This window comes from Elephantulus edwardii, unplaced genomic scaffold (assembly GCF_000299155.1).
Source record: "Elephantulus edwardii isolate Elephantulus edwardi_28Jun2011 unplaced genomic scaffold, EleEdw1.0 scaffold00314, whole genome shotgun sequence".
NCBI classification, from domain to species: Eukaryota; Metazoa; Chordata; class Mammalia; order Macroscelidea; family Macroscelididae; genus Elephantulus; species Elephantulus edwardii.
Genome location: NW_006400064.1, coordinates 266,083 through 266,509, shown reverse-complemented (window position 1 = coordinate 266,509; position 427 = coordinate 266,083).

Here is a 427-nt window from a genome sequence, read left to right as displayed (position 1 = left end):
GACAAGGTGGTGCACAGACTGTCATTTATAAACGTCCATGCCATCTGAACCAACTTCTGAATTTTATTTTTATCACCTTTGAGCTGCTTTGCATATTTGAGGAGAAACTGGTATGGGTGCTCCACCTGCAAATCAAACTTGATGGTCTGCAGCAGGATCCTCTCCAGGACCATCACTTCTTCCTTTGGGTCGTCTCCAAACTGGCCAAACTGCACATCATTTAATAGACTGCGGGCGGTTTTGATGAAATCTTTACATTTTTTTGGTGTTTCTTCTACTTTCCCAGCGAGAGACAACAGGCTCCTGTCACATATCTTGGGAATTGCTTGAAGGAATGAAACATGTAGAAGCGATGAAAACAAATTATTCCAGTTGCCAGGGTATCATAGTGTAGCCCCAAACGCGTGCCCACGTCAAAGATGAAGCG